The 27,635-nt window shown below is 45.3% G+C and overlaps 1 protein-coding gene across 3 annotated transcripts in view; it reads left to right on the top strand.

Moving 5' to 3' along the window:
- The window catches only part of LOC119434336 (putative aminopeptidase W07G4.4), a 78,018-nt gene that overhangs the window by 2,978 nt on the left and 47,405 nt on the right, over window positions 1–27,635 (top strand). The window contains exon 1 of one of the 3 annotated variants that reach the window (XM_037701511.2): window positions 17,921–18,075. The exons of 1 other annotated variant lie outside the window; for it this stretch is intronic. The gene's annotated coding sequence lies outside the window, so the exon portion shown is untranslated. Of the gene's footprint in view, window positions 1–17,920; window positions 18,076–27,635 lie in introns of those variants that run through there. One more of the 3 variants, XM_037701506.2, reaches the window with a different exon arrangement.

Genomic DNA, 27,635 nt, shown 5'->3' with positions numbered 1-27,635 from the left:
CACATCTGAGCTTATAATTAAATTTTAAAAAAATCCAGAATAGGGCAGTTAGATTTGTTCTTGGTAACTATAGCCGGCAGCTTAGCATGACAGAAAGCAAACAAACTTAAATGGCAAGAGCTGAAGGATCGTAGAAGGCATGCCAGAGTAAAATTTTCCCACGATATTTATTATTCTAAAACAGTCATAAACCGTGAACAATATATCCAGGCACCACACTATATATCTAAGCGACTAGCCCACTGCTTGAAGGTCAGGGAATATACAGGGTCAGGGACCACTGCTTGTAGGGGTGACGTCATTCGTTATTCCTTTTTTGTTAGAACTGTTCGAGATTGGAACAGTTTAATATCGAGCATTGTATACATCACATTAAATTATGCTTTTTTCCACGCATTGAAATAATTCCTTCATGTACCTAGTTAAGTCTGTAGCCTCCCTGCTGTAATGCCCTACGGGGCGATGCAGGTAACTAATAAATAAATAAAATAAATAAATAAACACGCTCGGTTTGCATTATCAATATCTTTATATTTAAGAGAAAATCACCAGTATTCGACATTCAAACGCGAAATAGCAAAACTTAGATTTGTGGTTGGAGTAGGTGACAGAATACGGGATTGCTTTGACCAACGCCGCCATTATTTCACTTTCGTGCAATTATCTTTTATTTATTTATTTATTTATAATTTTTTTCTGTGTACTGGTGGTGTGTTCGCACGCAGGGGTGAGAATGTTGGCTTTACTGCTCGCGTTTGAATTGACTTGTTCGCGTTTAATTTGTTTCCGGCAGTATGTCACCTCAGAATTGTGGCTGTTTGGGCTTGTTGGTTCGGCATCGTATGACAAATCGTAGCGCAGAGACGGACACAAAAATTGACGGCAGAGAAGCGCTCGTCTGTGGTCTCTTTTTCTGTCCGTTTTCGTGTTTTCTGCGCTACGTTATGTCAGCATGTAACCGTCTTGCAGTAGCATTGCCAACTGCCTCCAAGAGGGCACCTGCAGGAAGCGCCGGGTTCACGGCGAGTGGGTAACGGCAGTAATTGCATAAGCGCGCGTCAAATGGCTCAGTGCGCCTACTATATAGGGACGTCATTGTAGGAGTCAGGTGGCTGCATTCCGATAGGGGCGTAGGGGCGTAATGCAGAAACGCTCGTGTTCCTTAACGCGTTTTAGGGCCGTTTAGGGGTTTTAGGGCCCAGCTGGCCTGCCACTACCCCCTGCCTTGCTTTGGGACGTGAAACCGCGTCAATCAATTAACATCACCCTTGATTTTACTTTTCTGAATAGTGTGACGATGTAAATTGATTCCGACACTCCACGGCACGGTAGCTTTTCAAGGCGGCGTTCGAGGTGCTCAAGAGAGAAAATAAAAGTTAGCATGGAAATTTCTCGCCTTACGTGCCTGATACTGAAACTTTAGCTCGGGACCAACTCCGATTTAATTTTGCTATTCAAATATATGGGCTTGTTCAAATACATGGCTTGTGTAATAGCAGAAATGCTTTTATGAGACAACCGCGGACCGATATGAATAAAATTTGCTGCATTTGAGAGAGAAAGGTTAATTATACCAACTGTAGTAAGCAGATGCTTGATCTAGGGCCTGGAGCTTTTCCCAAAATTTCCCCAAAATTGGTAAGTTTTAAAAACATTTGAAGCACGAAGTTTACAAATCCGTAACATTGCACAAAACAGATATCGCAGTTCTGTAAACTGCATCCATTAGAGAGCATCTGAAGCGAACACTGTACAGGTGAAGCGACCTGTACAGTCCCCAGAGCAGCCAAGCTACTTTCATTCGAAGTAGTGATGAACCGGATACAGAGGCTTCTTCTATAACTAGCGATGAAGTTAGAAGGGCCTTGAAAGACATGAACAGGGGAAAAGCTGCTGGAGAAGATGGAATAACAGTAGATTTAATCAAAGATGGAGGAGATATCATGCCTGAAAAGCTTGCAGCCCTTTATACGCAATGCCTCACAGCTTCAAGTGTACCAGAGAGCTGGAAGAACGCCAACATTATACTAATTCATAAGAAGGGAGACGTTAAATAATTATAGACCCATTAGCTTGCTTTCAGTATTGTATAAAATATTCACCAAGATAATTTCCAATAGAATCAGGGCTACACGACTTCAGCCTGGCTTCAGGAAGGAATATTCTACGATGGATCATATCCATGTCATCAATCAGGTAATCGAGAAATCTGCGGAGTACAATCAACCTCTCTATATGGCTTTCATAGATTATGAAAAAGCATTTGATTCAGTAGAGATACCAGCAGTCATAGAGGCATTGCGTAACCAAGGAGTACAGGAGGCATACGTGATTATCTTAGCAAATATATACAAGGATTCCACAGCTACCTTGGTTCGCCATAAGAAAAGTAGAAAGTTACTTATCAAGAAAGGGGTCAGGCAAGGAGACACAATCTCTCCAATGCTATTCACTACATGCTTTGAAGAAGTATTCAAGCTCTTAGACTGGGAAGGCTTAGGAGTGAGGATCAACGGCGAATATCTCAGCAGCCTTCGATTTGCAGATGACATTGTCCGATTCAGCAACAATGGAGACGAATTACAGCAAATGATTGAGGACCTTAATCGAGATAGTGTAAGAATTGGGTTCAAGATGAATATGCAGAAGACAAATATAATGTTCAATAGCCTGGCAAGGGAACAAGAATTCAGGATCGCCAGTCAGCCTCTAAAGTCTATAAACGAGTACGTTTATCTAGGTCAATTACTCACAGTGGACCCTGATCATGAGAAAGAGATTTACAGAAGAATAAAATTGGGTTGGAGGGCATACGGCAGGCATTGCCAAATCCTGACTGGGAGCTTACCACTGTCGTTGAAAAGAAAAGTGTTCAATCATTGCATTCTACCGGTGCTAACATATGGGGCAGAAAATTGGAGGTTAACAAAGAAGCTCGAGTTCAAGTTAAGGACCGCACAAAGAGCGATGGAACGAAAATGTTAGACCTAACGTTAAGACACAGGAAGAGAGCGGTGTGGATCAGAGAGCAAACGGGGATAGCCGATATTCTAGTTGACATTAAGCGGAAGAAATGAGGCTGGGCAGGCCATGTAATGTGTAGGATGGATAACCGGTGGACCATTAGGGTTACAGAATGGATACCAAGAGAAGGTAAGCGCAGTCGAGGTCGGCAGAAAACCAGATGGGGTGATGAGGTTAGGAAATTTGCAGGCGCAAGTTGGAATACGCTAGCGCAAGACAGGGGTAATTGGAGATCGCAGGGAGAGGCCTTCGTCCTGCAGTGGACATAAAATATAGGATGATGATGATGATGATGACGAAGCGAAAAAATTTCATATGTGAATTTACAGCTTATACGTGAAGTTGTTTAAGGGTTGTCAATAAGTCCTGCTCACAAAGTAGTAATATATTTCTGAGCGGTGTTATTGCCCGCTTTATATGTGTCAACAAGTGCAATTTACAGAATTGTGATATCATTATTATTATAGGTTACATAGTTGAAAACTTGGTACTCGAATTTTATCGATTTCGCAATTTTTAACAATTCTTGTTTACAAAACAAAATGACGACCTAACTAAAAAAAAAAAAAATCTGCTTACTACAGTCCCACATTGTACCTTTTTTATTCTTCTTTTATATACAACAAACATTATCAAAATCGGTGCAGTGGTTGCCGAGAAAAATGATTTCTCCGTTCCCATAATGCAACGCAACGTGTGTCGGAGCCTCGAATTCGCTTTTAAACGCGTAATGACCAGTGATTGTAAAATAAGAGTTTCCTTGCGTATATTTCTTTTATTTATTTATTTATTATTTATTTAGAAATACTGCCAATCCCATAAGGGATTATTGCAGGTAGGGCACAAGGTCAAACAATAAACATAATGAAGTCATAGTAGTAATGTAGAAAAATACAAAATAGAAACACAAAATCTCAGTATAACAAACATAGTAAGTAGCAACATCAAACTGAGAAGTATAAAGAGGGGTAATATGTATATCTATACAGTCCAGCAGTATTTTACAAAGGCGTTTACAACCTTACAAAGAAGGTTAGCAATTCACTAGTGACAACAGAGAAGAAGGTGTGCAACAGTTAGATTTCATAACTGAGAATCTAGTAAGTAATTTTCAAGAAGTGACAAAAAATGTGTATTTGACAAGCTATTGGTGTTATTGGAAGGTAAACCATTCCACTGCCTTATGGCTAGCGGAAAATAAAGAGTATTTAAAACAGTCAGTTTTAAAACGATATTCCTGTAGGGTGTACGAATGCTTAAGGCTTGTTATTCTAGTGTTTGCGATGGTAACGTACTTGGAGCTGTTAACATTTAACTTGTTACGAATTATCTGGTGCAGTAATTTCAATCGAGCGAGTGTCGCTCGGTTTTGGATTGTGAGTATTCCGGCAGTTTTTAGCAGAGCACTTGGAGAATCTGCAAGTCGATATTTATTGAAGATGAATCTAATTGCTTTTCTTTGTACTCCCTCTAGCATATTAATTAATTTGTTAGTCGATGGAAACCAAGCTAAGATAGCGTATTCTGAGGTTGACCTGATAAGTGCATTATAAGCTAGTAATTTAGTTTCTCGTGGGGCTTGACGTAGACGCCGCTTAAGAAAGAAAAGTCGGCTTAGGGCCGTTGAAGTAATATGATTAACATGGGAGATCCATCTAAGGTTAGGCGTTAGTGTTACATCGAGATACTTGTGCTCTGTGACTGCTGTTATGGGGGCGTCGTTTATCGTGTAAGGGAACTCCTGTACATGGTGTTTTCTTGTTATTCGCAAAAGAACTGATTTTTTAGCATTAAGTGTCATTTGCCACTTTGTACACCACGCATAGACTGATTTTAGAGCATTGTTTAGGATTAAATGGTCATCTGGTGAAGTAATTTATACAGTATACAGTCGTCAGCAAAGAGTCTTATGTTGACCTGAATGTCAGAGGGCAAGTCGTTAATATAAACTAGAAATAATGCAGGTGCTAATACGGTGCCTTGGGGCACACCAGAGGTAACCTGAGTTAGTTTAGAATTTGTATGGTTAATCTGCACGAATTGTGTCCGGTTAGTTAAGTAGTCCTTTATCTAATCGCTAATGGGACCCTTTCCGAAAGTGTGCTCAAATTTTAACATTAGTTTCTGATGTGAAACGCGATCGAATGCTTTTGAAAAATCGAGGAAGATAAGGTCTGTTTGGTTTTGGTTGTCTATGCCTCTGGAGACATCATGTATTAATTCGACTAGTTGAGTGACTGTGGATGAACCCTGACGGAAACCATGCTGAACCGGAGTTAAAATGTGGTTTTGATCGAGGTAAGCGTTTATGTGTTTAAGGATGATGTGCTCAAGTAGTTTACACACGGTACTTGTGAGAGAGATTGGCCGAAAGTTAGAGGGCTCATTTTTATTCCCTGACTTGTGTACAGGGATAATTTTAGCGGTCTTCCAGTCATTTGGTAGAGTGCCTGTGGATAAAGACTTCTCATAGATTAGGGTTAAATAGTGAGATACTAGCTCAGCATACCTTTTAAGAAAAGCATTTGGAATTTTGTCTGGTCCTGGGCTTTTCTTATTGTCCAATTTCAGTAATAGGTTTAGCACGCCGGCCCGTGTTACAATCAGAGGTCACAGAAATATGTTAGAAGAAGATTGAAGGTGCGGCAGGTTATCATCGTCCACTGTAAAAATAGTTTGAAAGTAATCATTTAAGTTGTTAGCTCGCGCTTCATTTTCTTCTCCTGTAACTTCGGGGCTAGGGTTAGACCTTGGCAACAGGTAGTTCCAGAATTTACGAGGAGAGGACTTCAAAAAGTTACAGAGGGTGTTTTGGAAATAATTGTATTTAGCTGCCTTTATTTTAGCTTTCATAGTGTTTATGGCTAGAGTTAGCTTTTGTTTGAAGTTTGCCTGAGCATTATTTTTCGTAGTCTGTCTTAGCCTTTTGACCCTTCGTTTCGCGTGGATGATGTCACGTGTAATCCAAGGATTGCGTTCGTTTCTTTTCTTTGTTCTTGTGGGTACATAGTTGTGAATGCAGTAAAACGTAATAGATTTAAACTTTTGCCAGAGTATCTCTACGTCACTAGTGGAAACGCTGGCTAGTTGTTCGAAAGCGCTTAGTTCGTGTAACAGATGGTCTACTATACTGTTATCGTCAGCTCTGTTGAAATCTGAAAAAGTTGCGATTAGTTTTTGTGGTAAACTAGTGTCTTGAATAGGGACAGAGCATGAGCTTATTTTATGGTCCGACGTGCCATCGATCAGTGCTACTTTTGCTTTATCCGCCGAAAAGTGGTCACTCAAAAATATCAAGTCAAGGATGTTAGAACTGCTTCCTTGGACACGTGTAGGTTCTTTTATAATTTGACAGAGGTTAAATGCGAGCATCATGTCAATAAGCAATAAGCATTCTGCTTTCTATAGTGTGCCACTTTATATCTGGTAAGTTGCCAACAAGTCGCCAACTAAGATTAGCCTAGCTCCAAAAACGTGTCTCAGCATGTATGCATACAATGACTGCATAACCTCGATTTCGGAAGAAGGGCTTCGATAGACGCAGCCAACTACAATTTGGTGAGGGCTGAAAAGTAGTCTGCAGAAAATCGCTTCCACACCTTCTATGCTCGGGAGAACAGTAAAAGGAACTTTCTTGTTTATAAGAAGCACTACGCCACCGCCTCTAGATATTCTGTCTTTACGTATGATAGCATAGTTTGGTGGCATTATTTCGAAATCTTTAACATCAGTTGTCAGCCACGTTTCAGTCACTGCCACGAAATCAGGTTCGATGCTTAGAAGCAGAGATTCAAGCGAAGTTAATTTTGATAGTATGCAAAGAGATTTCATTCGAATAGATAACTTATATGCATGGTATTTTCAACCAGTCCCCTCTGGACTGTGGCGCGGGAGTACAAAGGCACGTGCGGTAGTGTCAATATATATATATATATATATATATATATATATATATATATATATATATATATATATATATATAGCACATCCCGCAGTGCATTATGGCGACGCCCAGGGCGCTGTCGTCGAAAAGGTGCATATGATTCGTAATTTTTTTTTCTCACGTGCTGTTTATCGGTTCCACGTTGGATGTCGGCTAGAAAGAAGTTTGTACGGTTGCGGCAGGGAACGATGACGCCGTGGTGCTGCAACGCAGCCTGCAGGTTTAGCTCAGCAGGTTGACGTTTCGCTCCGCTCGTATAGTCCCCAGCGGAGCGTTGCACGAGAAGAGAGAGCCCGGCGATCCTTCGCCTGCTCGAGCGGAGTACAGAGAGACTCCCTAAAGGGAGCCTGTACAGTAACTCTGGAGCAGAGCACTTTGCTGCGCCACGTTTCAGTCACAATTAGAGTTATCATGAAATAAAGCAAGCTTGCTTTTATCATGCTAGAATAACGAAATAAGGGTGGATTTCGTGTTTTCAGTGTATGCTTTGATAATAGTGGTGTTTTGGATCTAACAGTGAGGGCGTTAGGTTCGAAAAAGGTTGGCCACGGAAGTCAAGTTAAGCCCAAGCTACAACGCAAGCTGTTCTCTGGCGCCTGTTATAGTATAGACGTTCTCGAATCAGTAGTAGAATTCTCGAATCAACACGGTTTCAGAAAAGGCCTTTCTTGCGAGACACAATTACTCGAATTTACAACAGACATCCACCTTAACATGAATCACTTCTTACAAACAGACTGCTTATTCCTTGATTTCTCGAAAGCGTTTGATCGCGTTGCACACTGCCGCCTCATTTCAAAACTTTCAGCTTTAAAATTGGACTCCTCTACATTGTCATGGCTACGTAACTTTCTATCCAATCGAGAGCAATTTACTTCTGTTGATGAAGTCGATTCCACTAAATCTATCGTTTCTTCTTGTGTGCCGCAGGGAAGCGTTCTTGGGCCCCTGTTGTTTTTAATCTATATAAATGATCTGCCTAACAACATCACCTCTCGCATACGAATATTTGCCGATGACTGCATAATTTACCGCCCAATAACAAACATTGATGATCATATCACGCTCCAACGAGACCTAGAAATAGTGAACCAGTGGTGTAACACATGGCTCATGACACTAAACGTGTCGAAGTGTAAAATTGTCTTTCACCCGCAAACCTGTTAATTCACAGTTTTCTTATCACATCAACAGTAATGGCATATCGCCAACCGCGAACTATAAGTATCTAGGCGTGCACCTTACATCAAACCTTTCATGGTCAGAGCACATAACTTGCGTATGTGCCAGTGCATCCAAATCATTAGGATTTTTGCGTCGAAACATGCGCAGTGCGCCCTCCCCATTGCGAAAACTTGCGTATCTAACTTTCGTGCGACCGCAGCTTGAATATGCGTCTCCCATTTGGTCACCACATCAGAAATACCTTATCGAAGCATTAGAAATCATTCAGAATAGAGCAAGCCGTTTCATTGCTCGCAACTATAGTGCCCTGTCTAGTATCACGCAAATCAAAAGCAAACTATATCATTACCAACGTTAAGTACCCGTCGTAATATTGCATTGCTGTCATTGTTTCATAAGGTCATTCACTCTGACGAATTATCACTACCCTGTTTGAATCATCAAGTCTATACATCGCGAAGATTGCACAACGCGCTCAGTTACGCCCGCCTATATGGTGCGACGCAATCATTTAATTCTTCTCCACTACCTCGCGCTATCCGTCTCTGGAACAGCTTACCAGACAACATTGCTTCACTTAGAGACCATGACGCTTTTTGTGTTCAGTTGAACAAACATTTTTCCACACACTGTGCTTAGTATTCTTAACGGCTCATAATATCCTTAATTTAGCTATTGCAAGGGTACTTTTCAAACTGATGGCGTCTGTCTTTTCATACCACTGTCGCACATTTTTTTTTGTTTTTGACTACAAAATGTATAATGACGCAATTGTATGTGACTGTGTTATATTGTGTATTGTGACTGTAATTCGTATTATATTACTCCTGCACGAATAGTTTGCACGTAGTTATCTGTTAATATTCTACTGCCCTGTAATTTGTACTCTGTGAAAATCTTCATATACAATGTATTGAATTGTACTGTATGCCCCCCCTCACCCTATGCCTCTTACGGGGCCTGTGAGGTATTATCAAATAAAAACAAATAAAAAAATATTATAGTGGACGTCACATAAACTTGCATGTGCGCCAGCTGAGCGCATGATCTGAACAGAATGAAAAAAAAAAAAAAAACGCGCGGACCCAACACCAGTTGACACTACGTAAGGTGAAGCATTATTGATGTGATTTGCTCATGAACCATGTGTGTGTGTGTGTGCATATGAAGTGTGGTTTTCGAGGTATAAATATTCGTATTAAAGATTAGCATGTTATATGAAGAAAGTATTTTATTTGCAGTGAATTATACACAAGCTGGATGCATATTGAATACACATATTTACATGATATACACACCCACGGTGGTTGCTTAGTGGCTGTCGTGTTGGGCTAGTAAGCACGAGGTCGGGGAATCAAATCCCGGCCACGGCGGCTGCATTTAGATGGGGGCGAAATGCGAAAACACCCGTGTACTTAGATTTAGGTGCAGGTTATTTAGGTGCAGGAACCCCAGGTGGTCCAAATTATTTCGGAGTCCGCCACTACGGCGTGCCTCATAATCAGATTGTGGTTTTGGCACGTAAAACCCCATAATTTAATTTTAATATACAGTATATCATACATATATTATTTGTTTAAAATTTCAGTGGTGGTTCATTTATCGTGCTGCACTCGTCGTGTTTCTGATGCGTCGGTTTTAACGCGACAGCGTTAAGGGCCCTGTGTCGCAAAACTCCGGTGTCGGCGCCGACCGTCGTTTGACGAAAAAAATAATTCCGAAGTAAAACGCGTCAGAAAAATTGTAAAGTACAATTTAAAACACAACCTACAGACATGATAGCGTGGGATTGTAATTTGGATATACGAGAAAACATAATTATGTTACGCGGAAACTCAAACACAAAACCCTTTTCCAGCGTTTCTACTATTCATGAAGCGTCGCGGTCCGCTCTGTTCCTTGCAACAACACCATCTAGATGGCGCTCGCCTCCGAGCAGCCACGGCGCGGAGGCGAGCGCCGTGAGAAGCAGTCAGGGATCTTTGAATACTATCGTGTTCCACTCTTAAAGGCGAAGATTAAGCCTCCTACAAATTTTTGTATTGCAACTGCGGATCAAAACGCGCTGGCTTGCCCGCGATGAAGGGTGTTCTATGCCGCTTGTCGAAGCATGCATGCGTCCATGGCGTTCGGCGTTGGAGGCCAGATACGTACGAAAAAGTGCCTCGAACTCGGCAATGAAGCTTCTTTAGAAACACTCACTTTTTAAGTTTCCTCGCGGCTTGCTGCCTCCAATATTAAATCTGAAGGTTAACGTGGTCCTTTATGGCACGTAGCGTAAGTTCACGGCGAAACGCCCATTTGGCGTTCTCGAAGACCACCATCCACTTGACGTCGTCGTCAAAAGGCCTTGGTGCTGCTACTTCACGCAGAATCCACAGGTATTGTTGAGCAGTTAAGCAACTGCGAGGCTTTTTCGCCGGCAGGCGTGCTAGCGCCGCGTTTGAAGACAACGATGTCAACGCGCCGGCGTTAATGCTGGTCGCCATGTTTGTTTTGCAGAGCCGCTCGCTCGCTGGGCGCGCGCTGCTGCGGTGCGCAGGCGAGCGGGCGTGTGTGGGCGTGTGTGTGTGGCCGCTTCCGCGTTCTGCGCATGCGCAGTGATGTCTTCGCTAGTCCTCTCCCAGCTGCGGCTCGTAAAGCCGCTAAGCTAAATGTCTAATTGCTGCTGCATTCGAGCGAGGCCGTGAGCCAGCCGCCAGGCACTATATACTGGTACTTCCGATTGAAGGGTGTGAGAATCCGCCGTGTTTGCTGTATCAGTTGTCAGATTGGCATACATCTGTGGTGGATTTTTAGAGCGATAGCTCTACTACTCCAGGTACAAACCCAGAAAACGCCTGGTTCCGTAAATCTGACCTTCACGCTCAGCCAAGGTCAAACTGGGACTTAGCCTGCCACTACCTACGGCTGCTGCGTACGCCGCGTGGGCGCCCATATCGAAAGCGATCTGCGATGTGGACAAAGTGCGCGGTCGCGCGGGCCTCATCTTCAAAGCGATCTGCGATGTGTACAAATTGCGCCGAGTGCTGGTAGCTTCGTATGCGCTGTGTTTCGACACTTATAGTTCGCGTTGAAGCGAGAGGCAGCATGAATGTCAATTCGCTCGCTGCTGCTGCCGCGCCGAGCAGCGTCTGTGTGTTGTCTTGGGGTGCAATTGTAGATGCGGTAGTTGCTGACGGCGCCAAGCATCGTCTGTGTCCTTTCCCGAAGCAAGCAAAACCGTGCTATCGCTTGAAAAACTTGGGTTAACCGCGTTCAACCACGGCAAATTGTATTTTTGTGAGTTCTAAACAACGAAAGCTAAAGCTCTCGTTAATCGTCCGTCTTTCACTAGCGCCCGCGCCTTTTCTGCGGCCAGACATTACGCACGTGTGGTTCGGCCTTAGTAGCGCAACCTACAACCTGATACCGCTGCGCAGCACAATTTTGTTTTTGATGAGCTTTTCCCTTTCACTGCCATAATCCATCTCATGTTCCGGCTGTTATAACGCCATCAGCGCAATAAGCTATGCATAGCGCCTGAACGTCTTACTTTTATTTGCATTTCGAAGCGGGAGGGCTGAGCACGATACAGGATCCCGCCTTGATGCGATGCGCGCTGCCATGGGCGACATCCTGCCAGACAAGAATAGGAAAAACGATCCCTCTGCTACCTCTGCATGGTTCTGCGACGCCGCAGTACAAGCTTGCATTACTGCTCGCATTCTGCACGCTGGGACGGTGCTAGCGAGGTGAGTCCGGCATGCTCTCCGCTCAATGTGCATTCCATATTCGGCGGCAAACCAATGGCGCATTTTGATACTAATATTACTGATACGCCAAAGCTGGGGGCTTTTCGCAGACGCTTGCAGCCGCGGGTTGAGCATGAAAGCGTGGACATTCAAAAAAAATGCTTTAGTGAAACGAAAATGTGTGTTGGATGGAGAGGGGGGCTGCGCTACCTTAATATTTGATGGGTGATGAGCACCCCAGCCGATAAGATATGGAATTAAAGACATCTGGAATATCGTTACGCATCACGCTAAAGCCTTGAACAATGGAGGAACGAAATAAACTTTCCTTCCTCCATGCCCTGAACAAGGGCTGTAAGGACACTATATGATTGATTGCAACATTGGGGCTATGACATCCACACGCGCATTGTGTGGCTCTCTCAGCCCAAATCATATGGAACCTAATTTTGTTGCTGGTACGTACACTTCGCTATTCTTCGTATTCAACATCCTCTAAACTGCACGCAGCTATTTCAATAGCCCAGTTCACAAGTTACTTTTTTTCACCTGTTATACTGTCGTATTCATTTTATTTCTTTCAGTTTTTATTCTATTGGAGGTAGCCAGCCTCGTAATTGAGGCTAACGTGCTTTGTGTTTGTTTCTTGTTCTTAAGATGCATAATGAAGGAGGATAAAGAAATATCAACATATTCCGTAATATTTTCCCGCATTCACTGTGTGTGAACGCTTTGTTTTGCTCTACTGTGTGTCCCAGATAACGTTAGCCAAACTGTTCAATGAAAGGAAAAAAAAAAGATTGAGAAAAACACGGTGCACGATACAATTATAAGACTTACAGAGTTCAGTCGTCGGAGGTCTGACAACCGAACATCGTAGATCTTAAAATCGTATCTTGCACCTTGTTTTAGAGTGCAGCTCTTAGGCGCCCGTTCCTGCGTTGGGTGAAGAATAAAAGAGCGAACGTGGAGCTCAGCAGGCGATGAAAGACGGCGATAGCGATGAGAGCGCGAGGAGGAGGAGGGTGAAGCGGAACCATGAGGCGTAAAGCAAAGGAGGAGAGTTTGGCGAAAGCGTGAGAATAAAAGCGCAGCGCCGCGCAAGACGTGTGACGACCGCTACAAGATGGCGCCAGAGTAGCGCGCCGTCGTCTGTTTACCGATGACATGCGGCGAGCGTGTCCAACGTTACCATATATGGAAACAAAGCTGCATGAGTGGAGGTCTGTCTGCGGCTGCTGCTGCGAATCGCGCCCGCGCGTCACCCACGTGCTGCCTCTCGCGATCTCCCGATTAGCGAGGCAGTCGCGCCACACTTCGCTCCGTTTGCAACGTGCCACACGAAACAAATTGTCCACGCCAGCCAATATATCGCGAAATGAAAACACGTATAGAACTGCGCTCAAATTTCGCATTAGGGAGTATCGTAATTGTCGGTGAATTTTCTTAATTTTTTTTTCGTTGAACAGCTTGGCTAAAGTTAACTGGGACACCCTACACCGGGTGTTTATGCGAACACTTTCAAAAAGTTCTAAAGGTTGTCTGTGGCAGATAGCACAGTTCTAGTTCATGAGCTGGTCTACTCGAATAGGCGGACATTACTTGCACAAAAAATTAAAATGCATAATCGACTAATCAACAAAAATCACTAATTAAGTTTTTAACTAATTAGCTTGTGGCCCATATTGCAATTTCCAAATTCTAGCCGGGGAGTGTGCACGACAGATCCACTTGGAACAAATTCTCAGACGACACCAGTTTCGAGATATTAATTTTCAATATGTCCGACGAAATGCATCGTCGTTCCAGTTACTTTTGTGCTTCAATGCAAAAACGTCGTTTTGTTAAAAAAAGTTAGTGGAACTACAGTTCCTTTTTACCGCAAGTTTGATGGCGCATATCTCCAAAATGGTGTCATCCACAGAATTCTTTTCCAGTGGACATGCCTTGCAATCTCACCGGCTACAATTTGTAAATTGCAATGTGTGCCATACGGTAATTAGTTAAAACATAATGAGTAAATTTTTGTTAATTTCTTGATTACATATTTTGAGTTCTCGTGCAATGCCCGCCTCATCGAGGGGACCAGCTCAATGACTAGAATTGTGCTACCTGCCACATGCGAATTAAACACCTGGTATATATGCGCCAATGACATGCTCAGTCTATCAGGGACTTGCGACGACCAATCTGTGAAATCACGTTCTCCGCATCGATTGAGGTCTATCAATGAACCTCGTTGATGTTTAACCTCACTGGAAGATTCTGCTGTCTACATATAGAACTGCCAGCAGCATCTTCGATTTCCCCCTGCAACGTGACCGAGGGGTTCCCTGAATGACTTCTAAGCGAGTCAAGGTGTCCGTGACGGCCAAATGTTTGGGAACCGCCACCATATGCCAAAGCGGGTACACTGCAAGAACTTATCGCCGGTTTTTGAATAGCGTGAGTTTAGTTGTGGTGATACATTCCTGTGTTAGCTGTTGGCGGAGGGAGATACGCGCAAGCCGCATGCAGTCTTATCACGGGCACGAGTGCTATGGTTCCTGTTGTGCTCGGACAAAGCTGGCTCAGACGTGAAATTACAACAAAGCGCAGGGCGGGCAGTTTCCATTGTGCGGTCAGGCGCACGTGTACAGTACTTACAGCGGCGGTAGCGCGTCCCCTCGAATAAAAACGGTGCTTTGGCAAGGCTGTACATACCAGCTCTTTGCGCACCGGATCACTAAAACACAGGTTGGAGGCTGCCGTCTTGATATTTGCGCGACATATTGGGTCGGGATTTTGAATCGATGCCTTTTCTGATGTCGTCAGTGGTGAGAGCGGCGCCCCACCCGCGTCACGAACGGTGTCATATATATACGAAAGAAATATAATCCAGCGATATAGTAATCCGTACATTGTATCGACACTAATATCTGTCGAACGGTGCTTTCCTCTTTTCTAAAGCTAATATAAAAGAACAAGGTGACTAAAAATAATAGGCAGAGAGTTGTGGCGACCTTTTTCCGTTTCTTTGGTGTGTTCTAGGCCTGTAAAATGTAACGATGCAGTGCGTACATGGATGGTATATATCTCATCTGGAGTAGCATATATTGCCCGGCAAACATCTGCAGCACTCATTAAAGAATCTCGGTCGGTCGGTTCTTATCATCCACCGTTCACGACTGGCCCATCCTGATGATAGCGCAGGTGGAGCGCCGCTCGGTCCAATCACGAAGCGCGCAATGACATGGAATAGAATCGTTACGTTATCCCTGACCCTGAATAGCTTTAAAACTCTCAGCAAGTTATGAATTAACGCAATACACGGTGTATACCGCGCATATACCGACCATGCAGTCAAGCGGAAATGTGAAGCATATACAGGGTCTTCAAAGTGAAACTAACGGTAACTTTAATAAAACCGCTAAGCTAGCTTTGCAAAAACTGCTTGCACAGGATGCGCTTCAGCGGACACTATTTTCGCGAACAGTTAAGAGTCACCAAAGACATAATTACCAAGAATTTTCTAATAAATGTTTTGCTACCACGATTATATATGGTATAAGTTTATATTTGAAACGTTAAGACAATCGTATTTGAAGACAACTTCACCTTGTTTGATTCTCCCGGAGCACTTCTGTTCCGAGCTATTCATAATCACATTTGACACTCACTCAGCTAACTGCATTCAGTGGTGTGGATTTTGACACAACGTTTAACCTCCATTGTGACGTTGCTTACTGCGTGTGGCATGTCGTTTGCAAACTGGGCCACGACCGCACTGGAACGCGAGCACTTTTACGGCCTTTTTTATGAGAGCGTTCCCCAGCGTTGACAATTCTGTCCCTCAGTTGTTAAGGTTGCCGTAAGAGGCGCGAAGGCCGACCCCGCCTAAACTTCATCCAGTCGGCTACGGCGTGGCTGACGCATTTGGGTGTGGGACGCTGGCGCGTCCGCCTGATTTTGCAAGCTTTCACGAGCGTGGAATGCGCTTTGTGGCCTACTTCTGTGCACTGCTGTTGAGTAGTGGGCCAGTCGCTTTCTGGCCAGCAGAGCATTCTCCTGGACGCAGTTAGTGGTGTGTAAGGTCTATGCCATCTCTTTTTAACAGCGGAGCTGTTTAAGGTTGATCCGTACGGAGCGATGGTGTTCGCAGTTTCGAGCGTAGTGGTGAGAGTGTGAAATGAAAAGAGTAGGTGCAGAGAGAGAAAGAAAAAGAGCGAAATGAATAAACGTCCTTGGCGAGGCGGGATTCAAACCCGGGTTCCCACGTACGGTCCGAAGGCGAGCGTCATAACCACTAGGATTGTAGAACATGCATTTATGGGAACCATATGGTTGCGTTGTACCGACGATTGCAACACAACTTGCTATGGTCGAGAGAAAGAGAAAATGAGGGCGAGATACACACAGAGAAAGAGAAATACAGATAGAGAGAAAGAAAGAGAGGCGGGACTTGAACCTGGGTACTCACGGTCCGAAGGCGAGCGTTTTATCCCCTACGCTATACAACCACGCTTGCAGCGCATGCATTTATGGGAACCATACCCAGACAGCACACCACCATTGGACCAACCATGGACCAAAGCCAGAAAGCCTCCCAGAAAGTATTGGTCCTCCCTGAGATTGCACTAAGCCAGTGTTGGCATACAACACTGGAAAACCATTTGTACTGATATATCCAGTGTGCGAAGCAATGTTAACGACACTGGCGCGACAATATTTATGACTAGACGATATATTGTCGTGCATATAACGACGGCTGCCCGACACTGGAGAGCAGGTGATATTGACGAGACAATATTGCCGGGCACATAACGTCGGCTGCCAGACATTGGAGAACAGGTCATATTGACTGGACAATATATATATAACTTCTTGCCGTTCTACAACCAATGTTATCTATGCAACCGATAAGCAGGCCCTATATTGCCGTCCGCGTGGTCTGGCAGCGCCAATAATGTAATCTGAATGACAACGGCAGGGGGAGCTTGTGCTATGCCTGCTTGCTGTGTGCTGTGTTGCGATGCAGGAATAACTGATGCGGGACACAAGACCCACCGCTTGGAAGTACCTGAACTGAGGCTGTCCATTTCGGCCGCCGCTGATTGGCTGGAGCTGTACCAGCAAGAAGTAGGCAGGCTGGAGACGCCTGCCTTTTTCTCGCTCGTACCCCAGCCTAGCTAATCAGCACTTCAGCAGCAGCCGAAATGGACAGTCTTCTAGGTGGACACAGAAAAAAAAAATAAACGGGGGTCGGCGTTGCGCCCCCGCGTCTGTTGCGGCGGAGGAGAGCTAACGAGACGATAGAACATCGCCGTAACATTGTTCGTTCGAGCTCGGTCGGGGCTGCGCGAAGCTGATAACAGCTGTGCTCTTGCTATCTGCTGTCGCAAACAAGCAACGTCGACTTCTTTCCATTTCCCTCACTTTGACGTTCCCTCACGGTTTGAAGTTGTGTCGAGATCAACGCCTCTGAATGCGAAATTAGCTGATTGAGTGTCAAATTTGAGTATGAATATTTCGGTACATAAGCGATCCAGGGGAATTAAACAAAGTGAAGTTGTCTTCAAGTAAGATTGTCTAAACGTTTCAAATACAAACATATACCACAATCGTGATAGCACAAAAGTTAACTAGGATGTTTTTGGTAATTATTCATTTGATGGCTCTAATTGTTCGCGAAAATTGTGGAACATTGTTCCCACCAAAGGCAGAAACCCCCTGTGCAAGCAGATTTTACGTAGCTAGCATACCGTTTTTATTAAAATTAGCGCTATAGTTTGAAGCCCCTGTATAGGGATTCCATTAGCGCAGTGCCGCGAGGCAGTAGAAGGTACCGTGCGTGTACAGGTGTCTTGCCACCTTTCCCCGTGTACCGCGAGAGAGCGGCTATATACACGGGAACTCGACTGGCCGCGCTGTTCTGCGGTGTACTTAGCCAAGGAAACAATGCTGGCGACAGCGCGTGCATTCCTCGGCGTGGATGATCGAGTGCGATATCGCGCGGAGCGGCAGGCTATCGTCGCAGGGGCGTCGTGGCTGACGTCGCTACCAGCGCGCGCCTCGGGCCGCCCTTTGTTCCCCTCAAGCAGTTTATCTCTGGCCGTCAGTATAGGGGCATACGCGAGGACACGGGCTCATAAGTGAGCGCAGCGCGCACGGTATAGGGCACTCGCACAGCGCCGCAAGCCACACATCGCGGTAAGTGCATGCATGCAGTATACGCTCGCGTACACATTGTCCCGGAGTCAGCGCCGTCGGCGACGCATCGGTCGCGTCACGTAGTCACTTGCACGCGCCTCTATAGGACACAGCTTTGTCGCCTGTGTTACGCGCACGCGGCCGAGCCGAAGGCCAGCGCAGAATCGAGGGACAGCGCTTCGTAAGTTTCGTAAGCCGTGAGCGTTTATCGATCGAGGTGACCGAAATGCGGAAAACGCCCATATACGCGCGCATATTTGCAGTCACGTGCAGTTATATAGACATTTTCACTGCCCACAAGCGATGATGTACGGAGGCACGCGACTTTTGTAGTGTGGAAGCTGCGTTGCAAGAACCTCGTGAATATATTCGGTTCTCCCAGCCCGTGCCTCGCACATTCAACGTGTCAATCGTGGCGCTGGTACTGCAGCACTTCTTCAAAGAATATATGTATGTCGAAGCGCTTAGTCGGGGGGAGGATACAAATTATGGCGTCTGCCATGATCCCCGGTGTCTTTGCTCCGAGACGCAACGCAGTTGTCGCGTAATTATTTGTCAATTATGTTTAACTATACTCGCCTACTACGCGTATATGGATTCCATGAATCTCTTCTGTGAGCAAGTCTATTTGGTAGCAAAATGACTTGTATGCCGATGCTGTGACTATGATGAAAACCGCCAAAAAGGACGCATACCAAAGATACAAGGAGTACACAGGACTAATGCTCTGTACCCCTTGTATACGCTTGCGCATAAAACCAGCATTCTTACTGTGTACGCCTTGTATCTTGTGTATGCGTATTTTTCGCTAGTTTTCGTCTTATAGTTGATGGTGTACCAACTTGCCCAGCACTTAGCCTTAATGCGCCGCCGCGCTGTTTTCAATTGCCGCCGCGTCCGGAAAATTCGGAGCAATGTATAGATAACAGCATGAGGAATTCCAGTTGGACCATCGGTCACTTGACAGTGTCAAAGGGGTCCTCAGATGGACATGTCTCGCTTGTGCATTCACTTATGAAAACTCTTGCTGATTTAAGGTTAGCACACTGTACTGCGTAATTATAGCACTGGCGCGGTTTTATTGCTTCCAATACACACCTCCTTTAGAATAACGTCACTGTTACGAGAGTTTGTTGCTAACTTTACAACGAAGCTGGGACTTCCACGACCGTTTTCGGGCGGCGACGGTGAAAGTCGAGAGCAGCGTGCAAGTATGAAATGTCAATCAAAGAACAGCCAGCATCGCAACATCCGTCGGAGTTCAGAATTTTTCCTTGAAACGTATTTATCAATGATTACAAAATTAAAGTTACCTCACTCGAATGAACAACTTCGTTGCGCGGTTTGTTTAGCCAGTAATCCGCAATTTTTGTTACCACCGGCTCCATGTTGGAGGTGAGCCGCCAGGAGTTTGTACTAGGGTGCCTCGATGCCACGCGGGAGGCGGTGCTTGCATCCAGGCACCCTATAGCTATCTTGTACGGCTGCGGCGATGAAAGCTGACGGCCAGCAACGCAGCCTGTGTGGGAGCGGCAAGTGACCCCGAATACGACCAGGGCGTCGGCGAGAACGTGCAGGCGGTGTCGGTGATGAATCATCACTATAGCAACAGCCCGCAAATAGACCCCTCGTACTCCGACAAACGGTGTGAGAACTCGCTTGTGCAGCTTTCGCTGATTTTGACCTATAGTAGTTACTCAGATTGACATGCATTTTCGAAGAATTTTTTTTTCTAGGGCAATTCGCCATCGCTTTTTTTTTTTTCCCCTTTAGGTCTTGCTCGTGCTGCGAGAAATAGAGTAGGACGAACGTCGATTCGCGGCGCCTGCACTTTTATTCGTTTGAAAAGCCCACAAAGCTTTCCTTCTTCAAGACCAGACTAAACCATATATATTTTATGAACTTTCTTGCATCACGAAAATAAGTTCTAATCTTTCCTCGTGTAAAAAGAAAGGAAAGGAGTTTGCACAAGTGCATGCATGCGTGGAAACGTTCAACCCCTGCATCACTGAACGCGCGAACTAGGTTCTTTCGATAATGTAGGGGTTCAGCTTCATTACCTCGCGTACAACGTAGGTTGTGTCCTAATCGGCGAGGCAGAATTTCGGGACGGTGCTATTTCTCCGTGCGGATGAAATTTTTGAGTAACGTCTAAATTGCGTCCATGCACTCTTGCTTTTTCGACTTTACTGGTGTATTCATCGAAGTAAAGGCGCCGGTAAAAGGGCGACGCTTGCTGCGAACAACCTTGGCAGCACTCCGTTCTTTTTACGAAATAACACGTTGTCAGTTCACCGGAAGAGCTTTCTATTGGGATATATATATATATATATATATATATATATATATATATATATATATATATATATATATATATATATATAGTTAGTGTTCTAGCGCTTCTTCTGTCTCGCTTCTGTGCACTGAAAATTCGTCGTATTCGTCCTAACTGCCAGAATGCTTTCACTAAAGTGCAGTGTCGGGCGTCTTGTATAACTATACATAGTATTGTTGACTGTTTAGAGGCCAAACGCGGCGCTTTCACTGGAAAGTGAAAATTCCGTGACCTCGTATGGCGGGAGCGTGAATGTGACTCTTCCGTTGGACGGAACACGTGACACCCGCGATGCAAGTGTGCATGTGGCAGAGTGGCTTTTATTGCCACTTCGGCAGCGCGCCAACGCAGCCTTGGCGCTTGGATTTCTCCATTGGCCGCGCAGGACGTTGTACCGATGGCGCGAGCCGCCGTGACGGCGATGAGGCCACATCCGAAAGCAGGGCGGATAGAATGTATCCGTAGCGTCGAAGTGTCTGCGGGAGCCGCTGCGGCGCCGACGTTTCGCAGCGTTCCGTGTCCGTCGTGCAAGTTGCATGCGGCGTGCTGAAGGACGCGCGCCGAAGCGACATCTTTCATTTCGGAAAAAGTAAAAGCGATACGAAACAGGAATTTTCAGCTAAGCTGTATTGATAAATTACGCTTGTCATAGAAAAGGTCACTTGAGGGGAGGTATTATACATTTGAAGGTATACACAGAAATGCAAGACGGGTGGCAATTCCTATACACCATATGCAGCTTCACGTAACGTTTTGGATTTTTACAGTGTCTTCTTAGCTGTTTCTTGAGGAAGAAGATTTACATCGGACTCTAAGCAGACCCGAGGCTTAGCACGGCATGTTCAGAGAATATCTGCACAAGAGCTGGCCGAATACGCGAAAATGGCTTGAAGTTCGTCACGTCACACCCACATATATGATGAGTGCGGTCACGGCAACAAATTCAATGAAGGCGAGAGTGGCCTTCATTTTCTTCACAAGTTATCAACATTTTTCTCCCAAATGAATAAAAATGAAGCGCAAAGAGAATACTTCAGCATTCTAAATTGATTTAGTGTTGCTCTTTAGTGTCCTTTTACACAGCGGTCGCCCTGCGGACACGTGGGCTTCCACCGCCAGTAAACCTGCATTTCGAAGAGGGTCATGTACGTGCGCGTAAACAGCAACGAACTCAGTTCTATCCACTTGACAAAAAAGAAAATCTGTTCTAAATGTAACACAAAGCATTCATTGCTGTGGACTGTCAATGCGTGATAGCTTCTTGTCGATAGCTCCTTGTCTTGAAATGTCGCGGAAGCCTTATTTTTGCGATATACTTTGCTTGTCCTTCTAACCAAACAGATCCAGTATCGCTAAGATAACAGAAGGCTTCCGCACTCCCACTGCGACCTTATTTGCAAAGGCTAGCGCCATTAGCGCTTCCATGAAAGGCATGCATCGAACAAAGAAATGATCGCGCCAGGCGTCGCCCGTGTTCGACAGTGGACTCATTTTGTCGAATAGACTTTTTTTTTTCTGTGCTACGAAATTTCTCCCGGTGTGTGTGTGTGTGTGTGTGTGTGTGTGTGTGTGTGTGTGTGTGTGTGTGTGTGTGTGTGTGTGTGTGTGTGTGTGTGTGTGTGTGCGTGCGTGCGTGCGTGCGTGCGTGCGCGCGCGCGTGTATGTATGTATACTGTACATTGACATATACCCAAATGGGCGCCATGTATCATCATCATCATCATCATCATCATCATCAGCCTATATTTATGTCCACTGCAGGACGAAGGCCTCTCCCTGCGATCTCCAATTACCCCTGTCTTGCGCTAGCGTATTCCAACTTGCGCCTGCAAATTTCCTAACCTCATCATCCCACCTGACTTTCTGCCGTCCTCGACTGCGCTTCCCTTCTCTTGGTATCCATTCTGTAACCCTAATGGTCCACCGGTTATCCATCCTACGCATTACATGGCCTGCCCAACTCCATTTCTTCCGCTTAATGTCAACTAGAATATCGTCTACCCCCGTTTGTTGTCTGATCCACACCGCTCTCTTCCTGTCTCTTAACGTTACTCCTAAGATTTTTCGTTCCATTGCTCTTTGTGCGGTCCTTAACTTGTTCTCGAGCTTCTTTGTTAACCTCCAAGTTTCTGCCCCGTATGTTAGCACCGGTAGAATGCAATGATTGTACACTTTTCTTTTCAACGACAGTGGTAAGCTCCCAGTCAGGATTTGGCAATGCCTGCCGTATGCACTCCAACCTAATTTTATTCTTCTGTAAATTTCTTTCTCATGATCAGGGTTCCCTGTGAGTAATTGACCTAGATAAACATATTCCTTTACAGATTCTAGAGGCTGACTGGCGATCCTGAATTCTTGTTCCCTTGCCAGGCTATTGAACATTATCTTTGTCTTCTGCATATTCATCTTCAACCCAATTCTTGCACTTTCTCGATGAAGGTCCTCAATCATTTGTTGTAATTCCTCTCCATTGTTGCTCAATAGGACAATGTCATCTGCAAACCGAAGGTTGCTGAGATATTCGCCATCGATCCTCACTCCTAATCCTTCCCATTCTAAGAGCTTGAATACTTCTTCTAAGCATGCAGTGAATAGCATTGGAGAGATTGTGTCTCCTTGCCTGACCCCTTTCTTGATAGGTATCTTTCTACTTTTCTTGTGGAGAACCAAGGTAGCTGTGGAATCCTTGTAGATATTTGCCAAGATATTCACGTATGCCTCCTCCACTCCTTGATTACGCAATGCCTCTATGACTGCTGATATCTCTACTGAATCGAATGCCTTTTCATAATCTATGAAAGCCATATAGAGAGGTTGATTGTACTCCGCAGATTTCTCGATTACCTGATTGATGGCATGGATATGGTCCATCGTAGAATATCCCTTCCTGAAGCCAGCCTGTTCTCTTGGTTGACTGAAGTCAAGTGTTGTCCTGATTCTATTGGAAATTATCTTGGTGAACATTTTATACAATACTGAAAGCAAGCTAATGGGTCTGTAATTCTTCAATTCTTTAACGTCTCCCTTCTTATGGATAAGTATAATGTTGGCGTTCTTCCAGCTCTCTGGTACACTTGAAGTTGTGAGGCATTGCGTATAAAGGGCCGCAAGCTTTTCAAGCATGATATCTCCTCCATCTTTGATTAAATCTACTGTTATTCCATCTTCTCCAGGCGCTTTTCCCCTGGTCATGTCTTTCAAGGCCCTTCTAACTTCATCGCTAGTTATAGAAGAAGCTTCTGTATCCGGTTCATCACTATTATATCACTATGTATAGCTTGCACAAAAACAAGCAAGAAACCTCGAACTTGGCACCGCTAACACTGTAAGTATGCGATCGGAGAAACGGCACCTACACTGAAGCAATATGTGTCGTCTGCACGTGCCGGACAGTCGAAGCATGCGCAGTGCGTAAAAAAGAGGTGTTCTGTATAGGTATACAGAACACCTCGTTGTCCTCGTTTTACGCACTTTGTTAGTGTCGCGACTTCAATACTTGTCAAGGAACGGTCGTTCATATTTGGGCATCATTTGTACGCTCGCGTTTCCCAAGTGACGCGTCTATAGCTAAGTGAAAGCGCTTCCCCCCTGAGCTTTCATAGTGGTCCATATGCAGTAATTTGAACCTCCTGAACGTGAAGCAGACGACCTTGCAAGAAAAGAGGCCGCCGTGAAATTTGGTCGTTGCCACGAGTGCGTGTATCTTGTGGAGAACAGGAGGGCAAAAGCGACGGCCCGCCGCGGTGGATATGGCGTTGCGCTGCTGAGCTCGAGGTCGCAGGTTCGATCGCCGCCGCGAAGGCCTGATTCCCAAGGGGCGGGATGCAAACGCGGCCGTGTACTGTGCTTCGGGTGCACGTTAAGAAGCCCGGGTGGTCAAGATTAATCCGGAGCCCTCTACTATGGCGTCCCTCATAAACCACTGCGCAGCTTCGGGACCATTAAACCCATAGAGCTAATATAACTCCACTTGTTAAACCCCACGATTTAAAATTAACGGAGTCGAAGGTGTTGTCCCTGCTCGCACCGTAACTCAACAACGGCCCGCACTGAGACTGCTCTGACCGCGAGCAGGCAGCGGAATGCCAGTCGGCAAGGCAGACGAAAGGCGCGTCATCCGCGCACGAACGCAGCAGCCACGCGACGGGGTGGACGCAGACCGTGCTTTCGACAGGCGCCGCAACGAGGAAGACGCCGTGGGTCGGGGAAAGCGCTGCCTGCACCGAGAACAGGATGTTTGACTCGCGCTCCCACGTGCAGGAAGTGAGTGTGGGCCGATTTCGCGCCGCCATCCATACTGTTCGAGCTGCAACCTCGCTCCGCATGCATGCCACCCAAATGAGTTGCACTCATCCCCGCCGGACGCCAGATTTTCCCGCAAGTGGCCGATCTTCTACTGCGCGCGTCGTGTCTGTAAATCTTTTCCGCCGTCGCGAGGCGGAGCAGCGCTCGTGCTTGTGCACAGAGGCAGGTTCTGGGTCGTCCCAGCCAATGTATACACATGTCGTAATTCGAAATGACGCCCGGAAAGAGGGCAAGTGAGTTTCATTGCGCGTACCACGTAAGCCGAACAGCTATAGCTGTTGTATACAGGCGCACCAGACTTGGTGTCAAAGTTGATTTGTTTTGGTCCTCTTTCATGGACGCGCTGTTCCAGATAAGTATGCTGTCGGGAAGAACGCTCCGAGTGTAAAGCAGAGTCCTGCCAGTGAAGCCCTGCAGAGAGAGAGAAAATGATAAATGAAAGGCAGGGAGGTTAACCAGGACTGAGCCCGATTGGCTACCCTACACTGAGGGAAGGGAAAATGGGAGAGAAAGATTAAGAGAAGAATAGAGTAAGACCGCTGTGGATATCGCCGACGTAGCAACAGATCTCTGCTCTATCACTGACGGTCAGTCAGTCCGGATCCCAGACGGTTACTCAATCCGGTATATAGTTTTCAAAAATCGCAGCAGCTCTTTTGTGGCCTTCTGTGTAGCTGCGATATTCGAGGCCATCGTGCAGTGTTGTTTAAAATGCTAAGGACGTCAGAAGAACAACTGACACGCGGATATGTTCCATGCAGCTGCTTGCGCTGTCTCCATTGCGTCGCCTTGTGCCTCCCGTTTTGTCAAAAACGCATACACGTGTCAGCCAACCAAACTTGTCAAGCTAGTTATGGCGGTGAAAAAATGGCCTGAAAACCCCGGTAAACGTTTATGATGTTTAAAAGTGAAAGTGGTATCGTATGCCATGTTTCCCACATGGGAAAAAAAAAAAAAAAAGAATTATGCAAGTGCCACGTGGCTGAACAGAACCAGCCAATTGGTAATGAATGTTGTTTGCCGTCGCTTCGAGGAAGTCAGACAATTTTTTTATTTCGCCTAATTACGTAATTATATAGCTATTATTAAGTGATCAACTTATCAAATATTATACTCAGCGCAAAAATGTCAGTGAGAGGATTGTAGACTATCCTGAAAAATTCCCGGTCCAACTTTCTCTTACTCAATGGGTGCTGCATAAAAGTTTTTTTCAACGCCTGAAAGAAAGCCCACGAAACACAAAAAAGTGCCGCGCGACTAGTCGCGCGGCATTAATAACCATGCACTTCGGCGAAATGCAAAAAATAACATGACTTGCTCCAAGTGACGGCAAACAAAATTACCTTAGTTCTGTCCAGCTGCGTGGCACTTGCATATTCTTTTTTAAATTTTGGCGCAAGTTACGTGGGAGACATGTATATATAGCGCTCAAGCACCGGTTTGAGGGCTTGGCCCTTGTGATTCGTGAACACTTGTGGAGGCCGTCATCTCTGGACAAAGCGCTGGCACTGAACGAAGAAACCCGACTATACGGCCTCAGGCTATGTTCTGGAGTGATGCAGAATACATTTATCTCCAAGACAGATGTTCAAGCTGAGCATATCTACGTCACGTTAGTCAATAAAGGAGAATTGTCTTTCATGAAGCAAGCGAATGTCAACATCGCTGAATATGTGCCTTCGCTGCGTACGCATTGTTCAGTTTATACATCGAGTGTGCGATTACTTAGCATTTATCGCGCAACAATTCCAAATCATTTGCCTTTATTGACACGTAATCGATGCGGTAACTTCCTCGCCTTCATGTACGCAGGCTCTGAGGCTTCCTGGCAATCATTTTCATCAATCACAATGCCCCTTGTGATGCACGTCTTGACTTTTTTTTTTTTGTCATGGATATTTTATTGTTTCCCGTGTCTTTCTGGGTGGCACAACAGTCGTAGCATTCTGTTGACATCATTATAAAGGTCGAACATCAGTGCTACCTTAACTCTCGCTTCTTTTGCAGCTGCGCCCATTGTCGCTCCTTCTGGTGATTTTGTTCATCACCTCGTTCCTTTAAATGGTTGGAAGTCACGCCGCTTCCTGCCGGCTTTAGCTCTTTGCGTGCGCCGCTTCGTCTTTTATGTCCACGAGGAAAGCTCTTCTGAAGGCCACCACTGGCCACTGACGAGCGAACCTCAGCGCAGTGCCTCTGCTTCGTCTCCGTGTACAGGGGTCGCTACAAATACATATATTTGTAGCGACCCTCCTAGCGGTTTCCCTATAGGGAAGCCGTTGCGAGGTACACATTTTACGTGCTGTGTTTCTTAGCAAAAGCTTTTATTTATTTTTTTTTTTTTGCGCAGTTTGTTTTTGTATGCGTTCTGCTCTAAAAGCTATCGCATCACGAGTGAATTCGCCTCAATATTCGCATTGTCTGCAGTGCGCGGCGTCTCGGGCAGTATGTAGAGTGTGCCTCGTGCCTTTCTCCAGCTATTGTTTTAAGGTGGCGCGAGCACCGCGGTTATCTTATCTTAACAGCGCAGTGAAAGGTTGCATTGTGCTTTTGATGCCATCATATATATGCGCTCATATACTCCCGAGACCCGAGCACAACTGTGGCACATAATCGCTCTTCAAGGTGGTTTTTATTATTGTCTACTGTTACGTTATGAACCTGAAAAAAGAATTTTTAGAATACTGGAACGCCAATGCATTACTCTGCAAAGTTCGGGAATTAATATCTCGAAACTGGTGTCATCCAGAGAATTCGTTCCAAGTGGATCCGCCTTGCGAACTCCACGGCTAGAATTTGTAAATTGAAATATGGGCCTTAAGGTAATTAGTTAAAAATTTTAATTGGTACATTTTGTTAATTAGTCGATTATGCATTTCAATTTTTTTTGTGAAAGTAATGTCCGCCTTATTGAGTAGACCAC

Source organism: Dermacentor silvarum, chromosome 1 (assembly GCF_013339745.2).
Source record: "Dermacentor silvarum isolate Dsil-2018 chromosome 1, BIME_Dsil_1.4, whole genome shotgun sequence".
NCBI lineage: Eukaryota > Metazoa > Arthropoda > Arachnida > Ixodida > Ixodidae > Dermacentor > Dermacentor silvarum.
Note: the sequence above shows the minus strand (reverse complement) of the source record. Positions and strands in the feature narration are given on the sequence as shown.